The following is a 22,229-nucleotide window of genomic DNA, read 5'->3' as shown; positions in this document are numbered from 1 at the left end:
GATCACCTGAGGTCAGGAGTTCAAGACCAGCCTGAACAACAAGGCGAAACCCCATCTCTACTAAAAATACAGAATTAGCCAGGTATGCTGGCAGGTGCCTGTAATCCCAGCTACTTGGGAGGCTGAGGCAGGAGAATCACTTGAACTTGGGAAGCAGAGGTTGCAGTGAGCCGAGATCACACTATTGTACTCCAGCCTGGGCAACAAGAGCGAAATTCTGTTTCACAAAAAAAAAAAAAAAAAAAAAGTAAGGGTGGAAGTCCAAATCCTATCAAACAGTCTAACCTCAAAACTGGAATCAAACTCTTTATTACAACATTCCATTGACCAAAGGAAGTCATGTGGCCAAACTCAGAATCAAAGGACAGAGAAAATCAACTCCAGTGAAAGAAATTACCAAGTAATATGCCAAAGGTGCATGGAAACAAGAAGGGTACAGAATTGAGAAAATTAATGCAATCCAACACCTAACGAAGACGGATACTCAGGACCAAGGTACTGTTGTCTCCAGAAAATGCTTTGTATTTGTATGACGATAACAATGGGTTATACACCCAAGACATTGAAGATATGTAGCAAGGAATGATGAATCCAGAGTTAATGAGTTTATGTGACCCTCCAAAAAGGAAAAAGAAACACCAAACCTAAAAATCTTCTACTGAATCTGATATGTTGAGGGTGAGCTGGTGGGGATCTAGGAGTGCAGGGTAAGTGCTGCTAGATCCCAAATTTGATGTCTCTTATTTCTCAACCTATGACATTAGGTCCTGCTGATTCAGTATAATTACCCCTTGGTGAATCCTCCCAAGAAAGAAAAACCCTAACCTGGTCCTAAGTCTCCACAACATTTATTACAGTTTAACTTCTCCTTCCCCTACCCCATTATTTGAACTTGAGAAATATATCTCCATTTCAATATTGGTCTACATAAAATACAGCAAGAAGAGAAAGCTTGCTGACCTCCAGTTTCCCATTCAAGTTCTCCCCACCTCATACAGTAATTTAATATAAAGACACTATAAGTACTCTTTATGTTATTCACCATTCAGTTATTCCTCCCTCCATCCTACCAGCATATACAGGGCACCTAGTCTGTAAGAAGAGTAAAGATCTTGCTACTTCCCCTTCAACAGCACTACCCCACGCACACCAAAGCATGCTGTGCTTACCCTCTGCCTCCTTCCAGAAGCTGAGTGTGGAACTACTGATTCCTCAGAACCAGCAGCGCTGCACAGACGAGTCAGCCAAACCCAGCAAAGTAAGCAAACAGAATTTTATTGCCAAAATTTAAAACAAGGTATCTGAGTAGTGAGCTAGAAACTTCAAATTCTAGATTCCTTAGGAAAAGACCCCACTAGAAAAAGATAAGAATCCCATGAATAGAAAGGGATAATAACTCTTAAGGGAATTTGAAATCCTCAGGAGAAAATATGCCAATTAAAACAAATTTATTTTAAATGCCCACTCTCTTTCGCCTCTCGCATCCAATCAATCACGTGTTCTGTCCACTTGACCTCTAAATTATCCATTAAATCCATCCACTTTTATCTGTCTCCTTAACCTGCAGATAACCAAAATACTTATGTGCCTTCTGTCCATGACTCACCAGTATTTTCAGAAGGAATCCCTAACCCCGTTACACAGACTATAAGACTTTCCATGAAACTGTCTCTTTTCCACCTCTTCAGTCTCATCTTTTTCCAGTACATACCCTGTATCTCCCATATGCATTTCCCTGGGCCCACCACATTTATTAAAGGCTTCAGTCTTTTGTAAATTGCCTTTGCCTAGAATGCCCTTTAGTGACCCAAACAATCTCCAAATGATAATCTCCAAACTATTCTTCACATTCCAGTTCAAAAGCCTTATGCACTGTGAATTCTTTCCCACCTCTTCACAGTTAATCATTTCAGGCCTCTGCATGCTCAATCTCTTCTACCTATCTCTAATGCAGCCCAAGTCAGAGCTTCATCATAAGAATTTTTGACCTATTTGTTTCTGATTAGAATATGAGCTCCGTGCAAGTGGACACCATCTCATTCTTCTTTGCTTCTTCTCTATCCCTACCTGGCTCTTAGTATAATGCCTGGTACCTAGCAGGCACACAACACATGTCTGACAAATGAATAAATGAATATATTATTCCTTCCTGACAGATCTTTTACCTCTCCCACACCAACAGAATGTTATGCCCATAGTGGTGACTGAGACAAACTAAACATGGAATCGGTACTATAAACTTCTGAGAAGCACAACCTAAAAGATCAAGATAGTAAAACACACACACACACACACACACACACACACACACACAATGAGAGACACATGGAGAAGTGGAAAAGAGAATGAGAGGGAAGAACTGAATGAGAAGAACCAGAAAAGATCATAGAACTAACAGACAGAAAGAGTTTGGATAGGCAAGAAGAAACAAACAAAGCAAGGTGAGAGTTATGACAGTAAAAGATGGCTTGGACACCAAGAGAAGGAAAGAGATGGAAAGCACTCTTCATAGAGAAAACAGAGAGCAAGGAAGAAGAAGAAAGCTAAGGAAACTAAGAAGAACCAATTACAAGGAAAGCAAAAAAGACTTATTCAAGGAGTATGGTGTTAAAAAGTAAATGAAGTGAAAATTTTTAAGGGTTAAACTCTACCAAAAAAAATAAACAGTATGATGGCTAATTTTTACAAAGTAAAACTTAAGACAAGTGAAGAAAAAGCATAACAAGTGTTTTGCTCATGTTTATATGTCATAAAATATTAAATAAGAATTAAAACACTTTACCAATAACTCTGTCTCTGTGCAATACAATCTACACTGTTCTTTTCTGGAGAAATGAACTCACTGTGTGACTCTGTTCCGGCACCTAATCTTTCTAGCTCCAAGAGTTGTTTCCTCATAAAAACCAGGCCAGTAATATTGACCTACCTAAGTAGGATGTCCTTTAGTAACATAAACCTCCTCCAACTGATAATCTCCAAACCACTCTTCACATCCCAGTCCAAATGCCTCATGCACTGTGAATTCTTTCCCACATCTTCAGAGTTCATCATCCCAGGCCTCTGCATGCTCAGCACCTAGGTAGGTCAATATTATTGGTCTGGTTTTTAAGAGGAAACAACTCTTGGAACTAGAAAGATTAGGTGCCCGAACAAGATCTCACAATGAGTCCATTTCTCCAGAAAAGAACAGTATAGATTGTATTGCACAGAGACAGAGTTATGTGAAGAAGAGAAAGACTTATGCAAACCTCTCATGGCAGAAGAAAAGGGAAATATAAATGAGCAGAAGGCAGAGAAGGCAAGTAAACATTTGTTGATAGGTTCCTGTAAAGTGTCCAGGGCTTTAAACACACCACCCTGTGTCCAACAATGTATGTCCTAGAATGACCAAGAATCAAGCCCATGAAAGAGAAAGAGAGGGCTTGCTTTCTCTCTCTTGTGAGCAGCAAACCACAAGTTCATTCAGTTCCTTGATTTAGGAGTAGGGCCAGAGACACAAGGAGAACCCAAAAGAGAGGGCTGATATGGTGGGGAATCCCACACAAGTAGCAAGTTGAGGAAGCATCCAACAGCTTGTCCCTTCCTTGACTCCACGCTTCCTGCAAGTTGTGTCCTTATATACATGGGAGGGCCTTCCAGCAGCGGCAGTGAAACTGCTTGTGACATTTGAATCTCCTGGGCTTCCACTGCACTTCTCAAATAGCCATTATCTCTGGATTGCAATCACAGGGCTACAGGCAGTCTCACCCACTGGACTATGAACAACTTGAGGTCAGCGCTTGTGTCTTCCTCGTCTCTTCATACGCAACACCCATCAAGATACTCAGCATGTAGTAAGTGATAAGTAAACTAAGTGAAAGAATAGATGAATAAATAAACAAGAAAATGATAAATGCTGCTTAATCTTTAAGCCAAGTCCCCTGAGGGTTTGACAGTTCTCTGGGCACCGAGCGACAATTCAAAACATTTACCACTAGATGGCACTATTTTAATGAGGCAATAAAGCCCTTATTCTAGCATCCTTACTATCAGATACAGGTAAGTGCTTTAATCAGAGTATAAAATGTATTACTAAAAGAGGGAATCTTCTAACCCTGTAATTTCTTACAATTCCATAATACTCTAATTCTTTACTTGTCAAGAGGAAAATACTTTCCAACAATTTTTCTAAATTCTCACTTCCCCCCATGCCACTGGTATGGCCTCATAGATCACTATTAGGAAGTTGAATCCTTTGAAGACTCCCCTCTATAAACCTGGAGAAGCTCCCTTGTTAGGATTGGCTATTGTTATAGGTGTTCTCAACCTCATATACCAGGGCTTTAAAATCACATCCCTGGGGACAGAGTCAGCCCTAGACAATAACCACATAAGCGGCCACCCATCTCATGGCATTTGTGGAGTCTCTCAAAGTTGAAATTCCTAGGCCATTGTCACCATGGCCAGTCAGAACAAGGCTTAGCAGCAGTAACAGGCAGTCAGGCACTGGGTGAGTCTCTACACACTGCTAGCAGATTCAAGGAGACAGGGGACCCAAAATATGTCTCTGAAAAAAGTGGGATGGAAAGTAGCAGGAAAAGAGAAGGGCAATTTTCCAAGGCTTCCCAGCCCACAGCAGTAATGATCATCCTGGGGCCAAGCCATTAAGTCCCCTTCATTTGGGCTCAAAAAAGCCATTTTCCTCATGGAAAGACAAAACAAACCAATTCATGATTTTGCCTCTTCTCTGTATACCAATAAGGTAATTACTGTAAAAAGGTGTACCTGTTACATTGGTTTAATTCCTTTTTAAATAAACCTGGTATTGAGAAGTCATGTCTTCATTTTTGATAGCTTCCTTCCAAAGGTCCGAAGGGGCATGCTGATCTTTAGATTCTCAGAACGCCCTCCCCCTGCAGCTGCTGCAAGTTCCAGCTTGTCACGCCCAAGCCACTCCTTCTTCTGTTCCTTCTACAGGCTGCTACTTGCCTGGCACTGTTGAGCACATACCGCCTCACTCAGGAACTCTGGGAGAGCAAAGATCATGCCTTTTGTACCTTTTAAAATCCCTTTTTATTGCCTAGCACAAAGCCCTGTTGAATAAGAAAGAGAATAAAATAGCCTAAGTTTGAAGCTACTCTAGAACTCAGCAATTAACTCATCTTCATCATAGCTTATAGGGCAGCTGCACATCTTAAGTGGCACCCAAGTCTACATCATCCAAACCTCATCTGTTTAGATTCGAACTCATCATGTCCTCCTTCTATCCCCTTTCCCCAGATCTGCTCCTCTTCCTGACTTCCATCTCTCTTTTGATGGCACTATTGCTCTGCCAGGCATCCAAGCTCAAAACCACAGGGTAACGTTTGCCTTTTTCCCCTTCCTTGCCCCCCCTTGCTTTCACCCCATCTCCCCTTTGCATCTCCACAGCATGTTCAGGCCCTCAGTCTCTCCTGCCTTAGAACTTGTCTCTCTGTTACAGGTTAAGATTTTTGAGGATGGAGAGCCTTTATTTGCTGATTTTCTCATTGTCTTTAGGGCCTTTCACAATAGGAGTACTCAGTTTATTAATTCATTTACTTGAGAATGTATTAGATGCTGGCCACAAAGCAATGAATAAGATAGGAGATATACATACACACAGAGAGACTATACTGAATATCAGTGAAATTTAAGTAAAAATGAAAGATTGAGCTTGAACTAACCCATCCCTAGAAGCTTCTCAAAGTATCTCTTATTTAAGAATAAAAACTTGTTTCCTTGTATTATAAAATGTGCAATATTCTATGGAGTAGGACATGAACTACTTTCACTCAACTATAAAGCCAATGAAAAGAAAATGAAATTGTCCAGATTTGGGCACAGAAGAGGCAATTTAGAAGAATGACAATTTAGTATTGAACTATTTTTAGAGGTGAGCGATACCCTATGTTCTGAACTGTCCCTGGCCTCCTGCCCAAATAAGAGACTGGCAAATCTGATTTATAATTTTTAGAAAAGATGATAAAGGAATGGTGCACAATGCCTTCCAGATTACATTTGGAATTTAATAGAAAATGCCAGTGCTCCTGTCTCCAAGGGTGATGCATACTGGAACCTTCAGGTGCTCTGGCATTTAGCTCATGAGGGCTATTCCTGGCCCACCTGATGACATCACACAGGCTTTCACCCCATCATAGGCAGGAACAACCCTGGTACTACTGCACCCATCAGAGTGTCTCAGGCTATGGAATGATAGTACTGGCTCCCCCTTCTTTTAAAGGATGACTCTCAGTGTCTCAGAGAAATAAAAACAGTCAAGAGCACAAGCTCTGGGGTCAGAAAGATCTGGTAATGGTGATAACTGTTGTTGCTGCTGCTGTTACTACCTTTATCATTTTTAGTATTCAGGATTTCCCTGGGCTATACCAACCCCAGCCTATATCCAGGGCACTGTGGGGTACACCACTACTCCCCAAAACCTGACTCTGAGTTCTGGGGCATACCAACTAGAGACATGCAGAAGCTGGAGTATTTGCTAAATAAGAAAGCATGAGGTCTCTCCAAGCCTTCACCTAGCACCCACCCCCTCCCAGTCCCTACATTCCATTCCATAATCCACAGCTAATACTTATTGGGTTATTTATTGCATGCCAGGCACTATGCTAAGACCGTCACACACCTGACCTCATCTAATCTTCACACAACCCTATGAAGTACATTATATTAGTATCTCTGCTTCCAGAGGAGAAAACTGAAAATTAGATAGGATAATCTTTCTTCAGGTCATACAGCCAGGAAGAAGAGGGAGCTTTCTGAATATTTTTATATTTTTTCCTCCAACTTTTTACAAAGACAACTTCTATTTGGTTTCCAATTTCTGTTTTAAATCCCTACTTTGATATTAGACCATATTGTATCAGTAAATTAAGCCCTGACATTTAAGGAGAAGTCATTCATTTAGATGCCTAAGTATAATTCTTTTTTGGGGGAGGCAGCAGGGGGCAGTATGGAGTCTTGCTTTGTGGACCGGACTGGATTGCAGTGGCACGATCTTGGCTCACTGCAACCTCTGCCCCCGGGTTCAAGTAATTCTTATGCCTCAGCCTCCTTAGTAGTTGGGACTACAGGCACACACCACCATGCCAAGCTAATTTTTGTATTTTTAGTAGAGATGGGGTTTTGCCATGTTGGCCAGGCTGATCATGAGCTCCTGACCTCAAGTGGTCCACCTGTCTCAGCTCCCAAAGTACTGGGATAACAGGTGTTAGTTATCCTGTTATCCCAGGCCTAGGTATAATTCTATATCCATGAGCTAACCTTGGCCAATATTCCTGGAATATCTTTTAAAATATATATTTTGATAGAATTAAAAATATCCTGTAATTATCTGTAAGACAAAGGTTGTCATTTTACAGATGAGAAAAATAAAGCCCACAGGTATTTCATATGTCTTGCTCTAAGTGTCATAGCAGGAAGAGAGCTAGAATCCAGGGCACTTCTCTTCCCAAAGGGCTCAGCTCACCAACTAAGACTAACTATGAACAGCATGAAATTATAAATAATGGGCTCTTCCTTATAAGTAGAATTGCATGGTGGTTAAGAGCAAAGGCTCCGGAATCAGCCCAAACAGGCTTCTTCTCATTTCCATTATTACATGACCTTGGTCAGCTAGTGATATGGTTGGGCTGTGTTCCCACATATTGTGGGAGGGACCCAGGCGGGGTAACTGAATCATGAAGGCCAGTCTTTCCTGTACTATTCTTGTGATAGTGAATACACCTCTCAAGATCTGATGGGTTTAGCAGGGGTTTCTGATTTTGCTTCTTCTCTCATTTTCTTTTGCTGCCACCATGTAAGAAGTGCCTTTTGCCTCCCGCCATGATTCTGGGGCCTCCCCCTGCCGTGTGGAACTGTAAGTCCAGTGAAACTTCTTTTTCTTCCCAGTCTTGGGTATGTCTTTATTGGCAGCATGAAAACAAACTAATACAGCTAGTGAGGTCTCACAAGAGCTTGCAAAGATGACTTCACCAGGCTATCAGACAGGAAAGGGAACAAGAAGAACCATTAGAGACAGAGTCATGGAGGCATGAAATAGCATGGGGTACTCAGAGGGATAAGAGTAAGATATTGGTAGAGCGTAAGAACCAAGGCACAAGGTGGGGGATGAGGAAGCTGGAGGGGTAAGCAGAGGCCAGTGATATGTCCAGGTAAGGAGCTTACACTTTACTATGCAGGTGATGAGGAACCAATGACAGGTTTCAATAGGATAGTAACCAGGTCAGATAGGTGTTTTGGATAGCTCTGATGATCTATCTCCAATGTCTCTTGTCTTTCTACCTGCCTGAAACAACTTTGCACCTTCTCTTCTTCAAACCAAATTCAAAATGAAGTTCAAGGTTCTGCTCATAATTCATCACCATTGGAAGGCCTTGTCTGATGCTCCTACCCCATGAGGTTCCTTCCCTTTTTCTGCATTCCCTCAGCAGGTCTGATCAGCTCCATCACGGCTCCCTTCATCAGCCTTGGAACAGTCGTCAAGACCTCCAGAGGCAAATGTGTGTGCAGCCACCAGATGATGGTTCTTTCAGGGTAGGACACTGTGTATCACTTTGGGACCCACTCCAGTAGCCTACACCCAGCAACTGCTCTGACAGGACTGCTGCAGCTGGAAGAGAGGTAGCAGACTGTTTATCCTGCACACACTTCACATGTTCAGAAAACAGAAAAATTTCCGCAGAAATCCTGTATTTCTCCAGAATGCAAGGGTTCCCAGGGAAATTTCGGTCACCTGATTCTCCAGGGGCCTTCTTTCCACTAGCAGAAACACAAGTGCCTGCTACAAGGGCAAAGCTATTCAATTAGCTCTCATTGAAGTTTCTTCTTTTCCCCACAGGTGTAAATTGGGAGCCTGGCATGTTGTTTTGAACTTGACTCAACATAAAAAGATATTTATTTCCAGACTGTCCCTGGCTCCAAAGAAGGAGGCAAAGACACACTGGAGGCCTGCAAAGTTTACCCTACAAGCCCCAGTCCTCTACCTGGGGGAAATCAAGCACAGGGAAGATTTTGCTAAGCAAGTTATAGGGTAATTCATTCTTCCTGGACCTGCAGAGAAGAGGGTAGCAAGCAGTATCTAAGGTATCCTAAAAGTGGTTAAATATGTAGACAGCATATGATTGCCATGCACCACGGTAAATTTTTTCTTAGGAAAAAAAAAAAAGTAATTGTAAACTCAGAATTATAGAAGCCTGCACTTTTCAAAACAAGTTTGGTCTAAGATTGCATCAAATCTATTGTCACAATTCTTACATTTGACAACAGAAACAGAACATATTTTCTACAATTGCTGCTTCTAAATAATTTCAGCTATATTCATACAATTGTCCTTCAATGTCTCTCCCTTCATGAACAGCACATAATACACTTGATGACCTAACCTCTGTCTCCCAGGTGAGTTTTACCTCTCGCCATTCTCACAACATATACCTTCTACTCAGCCAAACTGATCCAAAGCATTTTCTCATATGGGCCGCATTCTATCTCAACTCTATTCATTTCCCATGCTATTCCTTTTCCTTATAATATATCCACACTCACACCCCTATCTTTTCAATTTTCTGGTTAGTTCCAATTTTTAAGTACAACAACCAAAATTTATTAATGCCTTAAGTACTTCTGACATTGCATTAGGCATTACTACATTAAATGCAAATAAGACATGCTTTCAAAGTCCATCTCAGACAGCATCTTCTCCAGAAACCAGCCTCACCTCTTCCTCTTTCGGGATCCATGAAGGTTCCTTTATTTTGCAAGAGAGCTTATCATTCTCCATAACAACCAGTTGTTTACTGATTATGTCTCCTATCAGGCTATGAGCTTTCTGACATCAGAAACAATGTTTTATATTTCTGTCCTCACCATCCCCACCCATAAAGCCTGGTCCTTCGCATTTGTTCAACACATGCTTATCCAATGAATGAAGAAACGAATGAATTCCACTGACAGACTTTGCATGACAACAAACAGACCTTTGTCTGGGGAGTCCATCATGCTGGTTTAAAATATCAGGTATATTTTGCTGGCTATGATTTAGAAAAATTAATTAAACTGTATCTTCATCTAGTCAACAAATAGGGCAATGTAGCAATGAACTAGGCTAACTCAACTCTTGCTCTTATCGAATTTATATTTTAGAGGGGGAAGACAAAAAACCAGTCAACAAACAAGTAAAAACAATTGTAAATTGTAATAAATACCATAAAGAAAAGAAACAAGATACAGAGATAGAAAATGACAGAGAAGGATCTTTAGTAGTCAGGCCAGAACTCTCTGATACAGTGACATTGAAGTGAGACCTATTAAAAACTGAGGCAGTAGTCAGAAGGAAACAGAATTCTAGGGAATGGGAAAAGCATATGCAAAGACCCTAAGATAAGGAAGAACTGCAGACTTCAAGACCTTAAAGACCTTTAGTGGAATTAAAGCACAGTGAACAAGGAGAATAGTAGATAGTGGGCTGGAAAGACCAGCAAAAGACAGATCTCATATGGCCTTGTATGCAGACCCCAGGAAGGAATTGGGATTTTTTTTCCCCAAGTATGATAGAAAAGCATTGAAAGATTTTAGAAGAAAAGTTACTTAATCAGATTTGGATTTCAAAAGATCACCTTTCCTGCTAAATGAAAGGCAGAATTAATAATATTTAGGATGAAGTACATCCCTGAATTGTTCCTACCTTTTAATGGAAACAACTTCATGATTTAACTCTTTAGAATATGGGTCAACAAACTTTGTCTAGAGAAAGTCATATCATAAATATTTCAGGCTTTGTAGTCTGTATGGTCTCTGTCACAATTACTTAACTCTGCCACGAAACTCTTTAAAAAAGCAGAAAATATATAAATGGATGAGTGTAGTTGTATTTCAATGAAACTGCATTATAAAAATAGGCAGTGGGCTGGATTTGGCCTACAAGCAATAGTTTGCTGACTCCTGCTGCAGTTTTCTTATGCAGTTTTTATTATAGTTAAGCAGTTTCCATTGATTCCTATTTTGCTTAGGGTGCCTATTAAGGATAGCTGCTAAATTTTATCAGCTGCCCCTTCAGCATCTATTTAACCATGTAATGTCACGCTTTTAATTTGGGATGATTACACTGGTAAATCTCATTTTGTTTAATTGTGTTCCTGAAATAAACTCTACTTAATCTCATTGTTTTTTACACCCCTGGATTAAACTTATGGGTTGATTTTTAGAATTTTTATCTCTACATGCATAATAAAGTTGTTCTATAATCCCATTGTTTAGGCACTGTCCTTATCGGGTGTTTGTGCTAAGGATACGTGTATTAGTCTGTTCTCACACTGTTAATAAAGACTTACCTGAGACTGGGTAATTTATAAATGAAAGAGGTTTCATTGACTCACAGTTCCACATGGTTGGGGAGGCCTCACAACCACGGTTGAAGGCAAATGAGGAGCAAAGACACATCATACATGGTGGCAGGCAAGACAGCTTGTGTAGGGGAACTGCCCTTTATAAACCCATCAGATCTCATGAACTCTGTTCTTTGTGATATTCACTATGATATTCATGATCTCTGTTCTTTCTGATATTCACTATCACAAGAACAGCATGGGGAAGACCTGCCCCCATGATTCAATTATCTCCCACCAGGTCCCTCCCATGACACACGAGAATTTGGGGAGCTACAATTCAAGATGAGATTTGGGTGAGGACACAGCCAAACCATATCAATATGGTAGCACTACAGTATTGAATGAGTGGCTTCTGGTTAAACATCTTGAATTAGAATCTGCTCCTCTACAAAGAACAAGAGGAAATGACAACTAAGAAAGTTTATTACTTTTTTGAAAGATGAAAGGAAGATGGACTGGAGGTAACTAGTTTAGCAGAGCAGAGAAAAGGCTACAATCTAAACCTCTGCCATAGAGGATACATTGAAGAGGTAAACTGACTCAATCTTGACCAGACAGAATAATTGAAAGCACCACCTCTGCCAAGATTCAATGATGAGAGGTTGGATGGAAAGCAAGTGAACTGGTCAAATTTGTTTAAGGAACAATTAGGTGGCAGGCTGTAGTTCTAGTCAGATACAGTTGTCTCTGAAGGTCAGAAGAAAATGGAACTACGTTTTCAAAGTACTCGAGGAAAAATATCAACCTAGAATTCTATATTCAGGAAAAATACCATTTTTAAAATAGACCTTAAAAAGGAAGAAAATTCTGACACATGCTGCAGCATGGATGAACCTTGAGGACATTATGCTGAGTGAAATAAGGCAGGCACAAAAGGAAAAATACCATATGACTCCATTTATATGAGGTACTTAGAATAATCAAATTCATGAAGATAGAAAATACAATGGCGGGGCCGGCCCCAGTGGCTGACGCCTGTAATCCCAGCACTTTGGGAGGCCTAGGTGGATGGATAACCTGAGGTGAGGAGTTTGGGACCAGCCTGACCAATATGGTGAAACCCCATCTCTACTAAAAATACAAAAATTAGCCGGGCGTGGTCATGCCTGACTGTAATCCCAGATACTCGGGAGGCTGAGGCAGGAAAATTGCTGAAACTCGGGAGGTGGAGGTTACAGTGAGCCAAGATCATGCCACTGCACTGTGCCTGGGTGACAGAGGGAGACTCCATCTCAATTTTTTTTTTTAAAAAAAAAAGGAAAATTCAATGGTGGTTACCAGGGATTGTGGGAGAGGAGAAATGGGGAATGTGTTTAATGGGTATTGAGTTTCAGCTGGGGAAGATGAAAACATTCTGGAAATGGGTAGTGGTGATGTTAACGTACTTAATGCCACTGAACTATACACATTAAAGTAATATGTTTTGCATTATGTATATTTTACTACAATAAAAAAATAGTTTCCAATTTTTAGACAGAGTGACATTTGAGATTTCTGGTCCCCATTAAGTACAACTATAAACCCTGGAAACATTTCAGGAGGCAACCAAATGAAAGCTCCAAAAGATGAAAAGGGAAAGGTGACTCCCAGACTGGAGGAATACTATAGTGGCAGGGCATCTTATGTCTCCACCCAAGTAAAGACCTAGGTCTAACGTTTCCTCTTCCCCAACTTAACAACATTAGGTACCCAGGTAGATGCATTCCTCCCACATACAAACATGAATCCCACAGACAACACCAAGGTGATTCCAGCAGTACCAGAAAGGTTAGGGGTATCAACAAGGAGCCCCATCATCAGTAAGCAGACAGAAATGTTCTCCCTCCCACCAGGACTGAAACGATGCTACTCCACCTAGAGACACCAATAGCAGGGGTGAGGAGCAGCAGAGTCAAGGAGAATCCCACCATAACAGCATTTCCTATCCCCAACAAGCAGAGGATGCAAAGGCACAAAAAGAACCTGGCATAGAAAATACTCTTTTTCCCTGTCACAGAATCTTCTATCCCACAGAGAGACCCCAAGTGACCAGACAGCACTGCCACAACAGGCGCCCAGCCCAGGAAGACTTCCTCCCCAAGCTGACTGTCTGCCCCCACCCAGGGACACCAGGTGGTCAGCCTGTAGGAAATCCTCTACCCCTCAGGCTGACTCTATTTCTCACAAACCACCAGCAGGGACCCATGGGAGCCCCAGCAGCAGAAAATAGATTAACTCTCCAAAATAGCACCATAATGCTTTGAAAATCAAATTGTCACTGGAACCCAGTCCACAAAAGTAGCCAAGATTTTCATACTGAAATTAAACAAGTTGGCTCCTGTTAAAATTGAATATAGAATTAAGTCATATAATACAAATAGTCAAAATATTCAAGACACAGTTAAAAAAAAAAAAAAAAACCCATAACACTAAGAACAGGGAAAATTACAAATTGAATGAGGAAAGATAATCATCTGACATTAACACCACCATGAAATAGATCTTGGAACTGACAAGGATTTCAAAGCAGCCACCAGAAAAATGCTTCAGCAACAATTACAATTTGTCTTAGAAAAAAATAAAAAACTGTAAAATCTCACCAAAGAAACAGAAGTTATAAATAAGAACCAAATGGAAATTGTATTGGTCCATTTTTGTGCTGCTGATAAAGACATACTGGAGACTGGGAAGAAAAGGAGGCTTAATTGGACTTATAGTTTACGGCATTTCTTACATGCTGATAGCAAGAGAAAATGAGGAAGAAGAAAAAGCAAAAACACCTGATAAACCCATCAAATCTCATGAGACTTACTATCATGAGACCAGCGTGGGAAAGACTGGCCCCCATTATTCAATTACCTCCCCTTGGGTCCCTCCCACAACATGTGGGAATTCTTGGAGATACAATTCAAGTTGAGATTTAGCGGGGACACAGACAAGCCTTATCAGAAATCATATAACTGAAAAATACAATAACAGAAATTTTAAAATCTCTGAGTGGGCTCAATAATAGAGTGAAAATTGCAAGGGATAAAATTAGTAACCTTGAGGAAAGATCCATAGAATTTACCCAATCTGAACAACAGAAAGAAGATAGAAAGAAAAAAAAAAAAAAAAAAAACAGAGCAGAGCCAGCCTTAGGGACCTGTGTGATAATAGTAACAGATACAACAATCATACAATCAGAGGTCCAAAAACAGTGGAGAAGGAAAATAGGGATAAAAGAGTATTTGAAGATAAAATGTCGAAAAACTTCCCAAATTTGGCAAAATAATTGAAAGTACATATTTAACAAACTGAGCAAACTTCAACATGATAAACACACACACAAAAAAACATACCAAAACACATCATAATTAAATTTCTGAAAACTAAAGGAAAAGAAAAAAAATCTTTAAAACAGCTAGACAGAAATGGTAAGTTACCTACAAGGGAATACGAATTCAAGTAACAGTGGATTTTTCATAGGAAACTATGGAGGCGAGAAAAAAGTGGCAAAACATTTTTTCAAGTGCTGAAAAACAAGAACCATCAAACAAGGATTCTATACCTGGGAAAACTATCCTTTAGAAATGAAGGAAAAAGCAAGACATTCTCAGACAAGAAAATTTACAGTATTTGTCACTAGCAAACCTATCCTTAAAGAATGGCTAAAGGAAACTGGCTTTCCAAGGTGGCCGACTAGAGACATTGGATGCTAGGTCTCCTCGGAAAGAAGATCAAAGCTACTGGTGAATGGACAAGTTCTTAACAGAAAACTGAGGGAAGAGAGCCAGGACCCGTTGGGATGCGTACAGGAAGAATCTGGGGTGCAAAAAAAGTAGAACAACAAGAGTCTGGCAGAGAACAATACCTCAGGAATTGAGAGCACGATGGAAAGAGTAGAGGGAAGTACTCCTCTGCTTACCCCTCAGACAATCAGCTGATCACTAAACTATAGAGGATCTCCTCTGCCCTCATGGCCCAAGGCAACAATATTGGTAGCAATTTGACAATTTCCCAAGGTCAGAGAACTGTGCACCAGCTTGCATAGGTGTACCCAGACTCCCCTCAGACCCAAACTAAGACAATGGGAGTCATACTTGTTGTGCACCCATAGTGGGACACTGCCCTGCCCAGGGATTCTCCACCCTTGAGATACCATACCACCAGATTCCCCACAAACATACCCCCCAACCCACTCCGACTTTAGCATGCACAGTAGATTGGTGGTCCCTGGGGACCTGGGGGCCTCTGGAGATCTAGCCCTCTGCATGGGCTATCCCTAAGGGAAGGAGGAGCACAGCCCACCAAGGACTCTCTCGGGACAAAGGAAAAATAGGCATGGCACCAATTGCTGAAGGAGACAGCACCAACATCCAGGAACAGATATGAAAAGTGGGTTATTGTATTAATCCATCCTCACACTTCTATAAAGAAATACCTGAGACTGGGCAATTTATGCAGGAAAAAAGGTTTAATTGGCTCACCATTCCACAGGCTGCACAGGAAGCATGATGCTGGCTTCTGAGGAGACCTCAGGAAACTTTTACTCACGGAAGAAGGCAAAAGGGAACCAGCACTTCACATGGTCATAGCAGGAGGAACAGAGTGAGTGGGGAGGTGCTTCACACTTTTAAACAACCAGATATCACGAGAACTCACCATCACGAGAACAGCAGCCAGGGAAATGGTGTTAAATCCTTCATGAGAAACCACCCCCATGAGTCAATGGCCTCCCACCAGGCCCCACCTCCAACACGGGGGATTACACTTCGACATGAGGTGTGGGCAGGGACACAGATCCACACCATATCAGTCATCTCCACACACTCCCCACCTCCCACCTACACTACTGTGAATGCAGCAGTCATTCTTCGCACCAGAAGCTAGTGAGTGCGCACTGGGAGAAAGCATTTGTTGTGCTCTCATAGCGGCTCCACCCCCACTGACAGTGAGTTCAAGCCACTCAGGTTTTCACAAAGGGCAAGGCCAACTCCCTCTCCCTACACAGAGTGGCAACAATGTCTGAGCTACAGAGGACAGACTGTAGAGTTGCCTGCCTCGGACTAAGGGAAGAAGTTCTGCCCCAAGGCCCATTTTTTTTTTTATAGTGGTAGCCACCAGAGGCATATCCATGGTCTGCAGCTGGGAACCAAAAGTCAAATCCTTTATAAACTGAATGAGCCATGCAAAAGGGCCATGATAGGGAAAAAGATCATATCCCCTCCCACTCAGAAGGAGGAGCTGATGCACACCCTTTCTCCCAAGATCACAGCGCACCCATCACTATTTCTTACCGCCACCCACCCACCCCATCCTGGGAGAGCTTCCCCTGGATGCCAGCCTACTCGGCAGCTCTTACTCTTAAGCGCCATCTACTGGACTACATCCTGAACTGCATCATCAAGTAAAAAACCTGCTATGAGGGCTTGCTGCTAGTTCATGAGATAAGCTCCCTGAGATCTCTGCACCCTCAGCCCCACAGGAGATAGTATATCGGCTCTTAAGTCCAATACATTACTACAACAAGCAGCATCTGAGAAAGTCAGCGTGCAGAAGCTATCTACAACCAAGGAACTCATATAGACCCTTAGCTCGCTGAAAGCACTCAGAAACAAAGACAATTACACACAACATACACTACTTTCAAGCGATACTTTCAAGGGAAAAAAGAATTTAAAAATTAAAAAGCCTCATCCAAACAATAGCAAATTTAAAAATAAGCGATGGCTCCCTCAGATGAGAAGGAATCAGCTCAAGTCCAGTGCCAAAAGCCAGTGTTTTTGCACCTCCAAAGGATGACACTAGCTAGGATCTATCAATCGGTGCTAACCAGATTGAAATGTCTGAAGTGACAGATAAAAAATTCAAAACATGAATTGCAAGGAAACTCAACGAGATCCAAGAAAAAAGTTGAAATCCAATGCAAAGAAATTAGAAAAAAAATGATGCAGGATCTCAAAGACGAGATGGCTACATTTTTTAAAAAACACAAATAGAACTTCTGGAATTGAAATTTTACTAAAGGAATTTCAAAATACAATTGGAAACTTTAACAATAGACTAGACCAAGCAGAAGAAAGAATTTCAGAGGTTGAAGACCAGTCTTCTGAACAACCCAGTCAGACAAAAATAAAGAAAAAAGATTTTTAAATAAATTAACAAAGACTTTGAAAAATATGGGATTATGTAAAGTGACCAAACCTATGACTTATGGGTATTCCTGAGAGAGAAGAAAAAGTTAGCAACTTAGACAACATATTTGAGATAATAATTCAGGGGAAAAAAATCCTTAATCTTGTTAGAGAGGTTGACATCCAGATACAAAAAATTCAGAATACACCTGTAAGATAATATATGACCATCCCCAATGAATATAGTCATCAGATTACATAAGGTCAATCCAAAAGAAAAAATCTTAAAGGAATCTAGAGAAAAGGACAATATTGCTTATAAAGAAAATGACATCAGATTAACAGCAGATTTCTCAGCAGAAACCTTATAAGCAGAAAAGTTTAGGGGCCTATTTTTAGCCTTCTAAAAAAAAGCCACGAATTTTATATACCACCAAACTATGTTTCATAAACAAAGGAGAAATAAAATATTTCCCAGACAAGCAAGCACCAATGGAATTCACCACCACCAGACCAGACCTACAAGAAATGCTCAAAGGAGTTCTAAACATAGAAATGAAAGAATGATACTTGCCACCAGCTGACAGGCCCTATAAAGCAATTACACAATTGAGACTATAAAACAACTAGCTAACAACGCTATGAGTAAAACAAAACCAAACATATCAATATTAACCTTGAACATAAATCACCTAAGTGCTCTAATTCAAAGAGAGCGGCAAATTGAATAAGAAAACAAGATCCAAGCTTTTTCTGCCTTCAAGAGACCCATCTCACATGTAATGACACCCATAGGCTTAAAGAGATGGAGTGCCTCTCCATCTCCTCATCATGGAAAACCAAAAAAAGCAGCAGTTGCTGTTCTTGCATCAGATAAAACAGACTTTAAATCAACAACAGTTAAAAAAAAAAAAAGATAAAGCATCATATAATGATCAGTGATTTTCTTCAACAAGAAAATTTAACTATCCTAAATATGTACATACCCCACATCAGAGCACCCAGATTTATAAAACGAATACTACTAGACTTAAGAGATACACAGCCATGCCATAATAAGTGGAGGACTTCAATACCCCACTAACAGCACTAGAAAGATCATCAAGGTAGAACACTAACAAAGAGACTCTGGACTTAAATCTGACTCTGGACCAAATGGACCTAATAGACATTTATAGAATACTCTACCCCAAACCCACAGAATATACATTATTCTTATCTGTGCATGAAACATTCTTTAAAATTGATCCATGCTCAGTCATAAAGCAAATCTCAACAAATTTTTAAAAATTGAAATCACATCAAGCACCATCTTGGACCACAGTGGAATACAATTAGAAATCAATACAAAGAAGAACTCTCAAAACCACACAAATACATAGAAACTAAAAAAAAAAAACAAAAAAAAAACCTTGCCCCTGAATGACTTTTGGATAAACAACAAAATTAAGAAAGAAATCAAAAAATTATTTAAAACAAATTAAAATAGAGATCCAACCTACCAAAACCTCTGAGATACAGCAAAAGCAGTGTTAAGTGGAAGTTTAGAGCACTAAATTCCTACATCAAAGAGATAGTAAGACCTCAAATTAACAACCTAATGTCACATCTAAAGGAATCAGAAAAATAAGGACAGACTAAATGCAAAGCTAGCAGGAGAAAAGAAATATCTAAAATTAAAGTACAACTAAATGAAATTGAGACCCAGTAAACCATACAAAGGATCAGTGAAAGGAAAAGTTGGTTATCTGAAACGATAAACAAGACTGATAGATCACTAGCTAGATTAACTGAGAGGGAGAGAGAGAAGATCCAAATAAGCACAATCCGAAATTACAAAGATGACATTACAAACTGATACCACAGAAATACAAAAGGTCCTCAGAGATTACTATGAACATGTCTATGCACACAAAATAGAAAACCTAGAGGAAATTGATAAATTCCTGGAAACACGCAAACTCCCAAGATTGATCCAGGAAGAAATCAAAATCCTGAATAGACCAATAACAAGTTACAAAATTAAATCAGTAATAAAAAACCTACTAACCAAAAAAAAAAAACCCTGGGCTACACAGATCCCTAGCCAAATTCTATCAGATGTAAAAAGAGCTGGTACCACTCTTACTAAAACTATTTCAAAAGATTGAAGAGAAGGGATTTCTTCCTAACTCATTCTACAAAATCAGTACAATTTTGATACCAAAATCTGGCAAGGACCAACGGAAAAAACAACAACAACAACAACAAACTTCAGACCAATATTCTTGGGGAACACAGACACAAAAATCTTCAACAAAATACTGCAAATGTATGATGCCAACAAAGGAGTTGCTATCATTGTTTCGGCTTGCTGCCTAAAGAGTTTCCAGGTACAGCACAAAAAATGAAACCAGGCAGTCACCAACAGTTCTCCTACACCAAGGAATAAGAATTGGGTGGAGATTACGGTAGCTAGAATTCACATGACAGAACAGTAGAGTGGAAAAAAACAAAAGAGAGAGAGAGAAAGAAAGAGAGAGAACTCTAGAGAGCTGCAAAGGTTCCTACTTGACTATCTGCTGAATACTGATCAACAAACAAAGAGCAGAAGAAGAAACCACTAAAAGGGATTCACAGGAACAACACGTAGGGTTTACACAGGGCCATGTACAGTTCCTATTTCATCAGCCAAAGTGAAAAACCAAGCAACTCACCAAACATCAGATAGTGTGTTCATGAGGCTTTTGCCTCAGCAGTATGAAAAACATGTTTCTGAAGAAATTCTGCTCTGATCATACCTAACAAAGATCAAAAGCAAGACACATTATATACTATAGGAAGACAAAAACACTTAGCACACAAGAAGGAAAAAATCACAAGGTCTGGCATCAAATAAAAAATTATTATGTATTCAAAGAGGAAGAAATACGTGACCCATAATGAGCAGAAGCGATTAACCAATACCAGCCGAAAAATGACACAAAGACAGAATTAGGACACAAAGATATTAAAACAGTTATTATAAACTGTATTTTATGTGGGCAGGAGGCTAGTAGAAATATTGAGCATGTTAATTAGAGATTTTGAAGCTAAAACAATCCATATCAAACTTTTAGAAATACAAACTACAATCTCTGAGATGAAAAATATATTGGATTGAATAAAAGCAGATTAGACATTGCAGAAGAAAAAGTTAGTGAACTTGAAAATATACAATAGAAATTATCTAAAATAAAATACAAAGAGAAAAAAAGAGACAACTTCAAGTGACCTAATTTATGTGTAATTGGATTGCCTAATGGGGGTGAGAGATAGAAACACAAGAAAATATTTGAAGAAATAATGACTGAACATTTTCCAAATTGATGAAAACTACAAACCCAAAGATTGAAGAGTCTCAATGCACTCCAAGAAACATGAATAAGACTATACCAAGTTACATTAAAATCAAACTGTTTAAAACTAGCAATAAAATCTTAGAAATAATCAGAAAAAGACAAGTTACATGAATAATCATAAGAATGACAGCAGACTTCTTATCCAAAACCATGCAAGCCAAGACAATGGAGAAACATTTTATAAAATCAAACTTTTTTTAAACCAATATGTTACTTGAAAATCTAGGATTTAACAACTAAAAGCATTACTTTTCACAGAAGAGTGCTGAAAAACCTTAAATTTACAACATTTTCTCACTATAAAAGTGATCAATAGATGTAATGAAGATGCTTTAATAAGCTAAAAAACTGAAACTGGCAGCTTGTAGTGTATGGCCTAAATTTCATGTCTGCCTTGGCATCTTTAAGGTTATAGAGCCCTAAACTCTTAAGTTACCCTGCTCTTACCAGGTAGGTTCCTCACCCAGTGGAAAAGACTTCCCAATGGCTAGTTCCTCTATCAGCTGGGCCAGCTGCACTCCACTTAAGTTTCAACCTAATGAGTTTCACCTCTCTACCAACTGCAAAATTATTTGCACAAGTCAATTGCATTCTCACAGGAGCCAGGAGTCACCTCATTCTCTTGTTTCTACACCAAAACCTGGCAGAGACACAACACAAAAAGAAAATTTCAGGCCAATATCCCTGAATGTACATCGATGTGAAAATCCTCAGTAAAATACTGGCAAACTGAATCCAGCAGCACATTAAAAAGCTTATCCACCATGATCAAGTTGGCTTCATCCCTGGGATGCAAGGCTGGTTCAACATATGCAAATTAATAAACATAATCCATCACATAAACAGAACCAATGACAAATACCATATGATTGTGTCAATAGATGCAGAAAAGGCCTTCAATAAAATACAACACGCCTTCATGCTAAAAACACTCAATAAACTAGGTATTGATGGAACGTATCTCAAAATAATAAGACCTATTAATGACAAACCCACAGCCAATATCATACTGAATGGGCAAAAGCTGGAAGCATTCCCTTTAAAACCGGCACAAGACAAGGAGGCCCACTCTTAACCACTCCTATTCAACATAGTATTGGAAGTTCTGGCCAGGGCAATCAGACAAGAGAAAGAAAGAAAAGGTATTCAGACAGGAAAAGAAGAAGTCAAATTATCTCTGTTTGCAAAGGACATGATTGTATATTTAGAAAATCCCATCACCTGATCTCAAAAACTCCTTAAGCTGATAAGCAAATTCAGCAAAGTTTCAAGATACAAAATCGATGTGCAAAACTCACAAGCATTCCTATACACCAATAAGAGATAAACAGAGAGCCAAATCATGAGCAAACTCC

This window comes from Mandrillus leucophaeus, unplaced genomic scaffold (genome assembly GCF_000951045.1).
Source record: "Mandrillus leucophaeus isolate KB7577 unplaced genomic scaffold, Mleu.le_1.0 Scaffold492, whole genome shotgun sequence".
Classification (NCBI taxonomy): Eukaryota; Metazoa; Chordata; class Mammalia; order Primates; family Cercopithecidae; genus Mandrillus; species Mandrillus leucophaeus.
The sequence above is the reverse complement of the archived record's forward strand: the minus strand, read 5'-3'. Positions refer to the sequence as shown.